Raw genomic sequence first — 2,938 nt, forward strand, 5'->3', positions numbered from 1 at the left:
GATGTCATTAGCAACTCTGAAACTTCCTCTCCTGCATAAACACACTAAAGCAAATGGAAGAAATGTGATGGATTGACCCAGTGACCATAGCAATGTGCTCAAGTGTAAATATGATTGTGAGGATGGCCCAGGACTGTGCAATGTTTCTTTGTATTATTCAGACGGTTCCTATGAATTAAAACTGTCACAGTGACACTTAACAACAACAAGAAAAACAAAAATTATTTAAAATTATTTTTCAAAAATAATTTGCTTTCCTTGTGTATTTGTTTGCAAAGCACTACATTGCTATTAGAATTAAGTTGTTTGAGATATACAAATATAACATTATTAGTATACTCTATGAATTCTTATCAAGTACTTAGATTTGTACAGAGAACAATATTCCACCATAAAGATAACCACAGTAAGAAATACAACTCAAGTTAAACATGATATTAATTTCATATAGCAATTTTTACTTCACATATATTTTATAACCACCATTCGATTTCCATATTGATGGCATATTAAACTTAATGAGGCAGGTGGTTAGTGAACTCTACTTGTACTTTCAGATAAGGAACAAGTACAGTGTTCCTCATTAGGAGCATATTTTGAATATAAGTATGCTCACTTTTTTAGTGGATAAATGATGAACCAGGCCACTGACAATTTTTAAAAGTTAAATTGATATGCTTTTAATGATCATGAAAAAAATCTGATAAAATATTTGAGAAGCTCATAATTTTTATTAACATGATGAAACTCTCTCTCACACACAAAAAAACTATTACATTCAGAGTACTATCAAACTTTATGCAGGCTTGATGACACAGCACATTGAACACTGGGCTGCTGAACATAAAGTTGGTGGTTCAAATAACCATTATGCTGGTGGTTTGAGCTTAAACTTGGTTCAAGTTGGTTCAGACTTGCTGCAGGAGACAGAGATGAAGTTGACTGCTCCCAAAAATGATTTAACTCTCAGAAACCTTAAGGAGAAAGTCTACGTTGTGCTATACATTCACTATGAGTCACAATCAACTCAGTGGCAGTGGCTATAATATAACCTATTTTACTATAAAACTTGTAGGATAAGCACTAGACTGCAAGGTTGGTTTGAGCCACAACTTCAGTGATTCAAACTCACCAGCTGCTCCTAAGAAACTCTATACAGGATCACTATGAGTCAGAGTCCACTTGACAGTACTTAACATCCACAACAAACTATATAAGTTATATTTGAATCAAGGCTATTTGACATAATTTGTCACAAATTCATGAGATTGGCCAATCATCACTACAAATGAACTGAAAACAATATTGCTTTCCATTGTCATTATTTATAGGATGTTTAAAATAAAGTAGGATCGAATAAATTTGATTTTATCTTCATTAATCTATATAAACAGGGGAATGAAAATTGTTCACAACACAGATAGAACTGAAATGTCTCATGAAGATAAATACTCATTTTCTTAAAACCCATTGTTGAGTTAGTTGTGACACTAGTGGAGAGTCTATAGGTCAGGGTACAACTGTACCATTGAGTTTCCAAGTTTGTAAATATCTACAGAAGCAGGCTGACACATCTTTCTCCCATGGAGCAACTGGTGTGTTTGGACCTCCAACCTTCTGGCTAACAGCCGAGTACATAACCACTGTATCACCAGGAATCTTTCTTTACTGGCTTACTGTTGTAATAACAAAATCTTATTACAAAACGGTCTCTCTCTTTCTTTATGAAAATTGGTGATAGATGCAGACTATGTTTTATTAAATTATCAATGTTATTGATTCAAATAATGTGCAAATGAAGCAGATAATATTTTATTAATACTTTCATTTTGAATTTAATTAATTATAGAAAAATGATGTGATCCTATGTTATTTTTCTTATTATATATCTTATTTTTTACATTCTGTCAAGTCTATTAGGAGTCATTGCAACCCTATGCACAAGAGAAAGAAAAATAGCACAGTCCACTGCTATTCTCACAATTATCATTACACTTGTGGGGACTTTGCTCATTTTGCTAACTTTTGAATTCTAATAGGTTAAAGCATTATTGAAACAACAGTGTGTTTATTTGATATTTATTGAACAATTAAAATAGTCTGTAGACAAATTAAGAAATGCCTCATGTAATTCTCTATATTTTATCCAAGGAATGCTGACTTTTTATTTCAACCTAAGGAAATTCTTACGAGCTATGTGGTAGTGTTGTTGTTGTTGTTGTTAAGTGCCATCGAGTCGGTTCCGACCCATAGCGACCCTGTACAGGGTTTCCGAGGGTGTAAATCTTTACGGGAGTAGAAAGCCTCATCTTTCTCCCGCGGAGCGACTGGTAGTTTCGAACCGCTGACCTTAGTGTAGTTCTTACAAATTGGGTTGCTAACCTCAGGGTTTGCATTTTGAAACTACCAGCTGTTATGCATGAGAAAGATGAGATTTTCTGCACCTGTAAAGATTTATAGCCTCAGAAACCCTGTGCAGGGTCGCTGAGTCAGAACTCACTCCACGGTACATAATAACAACAACAATGTTGATGAAAAGATCCTAAAACCCAAGATTGTTGTTGTTGTTGTTACCTGCCACCGAATCCATACTGACTCATAGTGACTTATGCACATCAGAATGAAAAAACTGCCCAATCCTTGGCCAACCTCACTACTGTTGCCACACTTGAGTCCATTGATGCTGCCACTTGGCCAATCCATCTCGTTGGGGGTCTTCCTCTTTTTCTTTTTCTCTAACCCTCCACCTTACCAAACATGATATCCTTCTCCAGCAACTGGTCCCTCCTAACAATATGTCTGAAGTATGAGAAACAAAGTTTGGCCGTCTTGTCCTCCAAGGATCACTCTGGCTGTACTTCTTCCAAAATGGATTTATAGGTTCTTTTGGCAGCCCATTGCACTTTCAATATTCTCCTCCAACACTATAATTCAAAAG

The sequence above is a fragment of the Chrysochloris asiatica genome, unplaced genomic scaffold (assembly GCF_000296735.1).
Source record: "Chrysochloris asiatica unplaced genomic scaffold, ChrAsi1.0 scaffold00499, whole genome shotgun sequence".
NCBI lineage: Eukaryota > Metazoa > Chordata > Mammalia > Afrosoricida > Chrysochloridae > Chrysochloris > Chrysochloris asiatica.